The sequence below is a fragment of the Simochromis diagramma genome, unplaced genomic scaffold, assembly GCF_900408965.1.
Source record: "Simochromis diagramma unplaced genomic scaffold, fSimDia1.1 OVJJ01000304.1, whole genome shotgun sequence".
Classification (NCBI taxonomy): domain Eukaryota; kingdom Metazoa; phylum Chordata; class Actinopteri; order Cichliformes; family Cichlidae; genus Simochromis; species Simochromis diagramma.
Window position 1 is genome coordinate 4,987,272 of NW_024387030.1, and position 550 is coordinate 4,987,821.

Here is a 550-nt window from a genome sequence, read left to right on the forward strand (position 1 = left end):
ATTTAATGGGAAAAATCATTAGGGTGAGACATTAATGTATAATAAAATGAATGGCCATCTACTGGCTAGTTGCTACATGTAGCTAAGTAAATGCAACAGTTTATCTCCTATAAATCCAGCTTTTGTCCTTTGTGTATTTTCCCAGTCCAAGACGAAATACTCCAAGAAACCCAAACAAATTCCCACTTACAGTCAAAAGCCATCTATATAAACCTCACATTAACACATGCTTAAGTTACTCTGAAGCACCAAGTTGAACACTGAATAAACAATATAATACTGTTTGAAGGCAAACATCAGTGATATAAAAACTGTCCTTTTCATATATGACATCATAAAAACTATGCCTCATATCTAATAAATAAACTTCACTTTTGCTGTAGCGTGGAGTTATTCAGGTGACACTGCACTTTCTGTACACATAGTTTCAAAAATGAAAACCATATTACACACAAACACCATTCAGTCTCTGTTTTTGATAGTCAAATTAGTGGTACATGACAGCCTTTTTACTTTGCATGTCTATCTGCAGTAACCTCTACAGGTCATC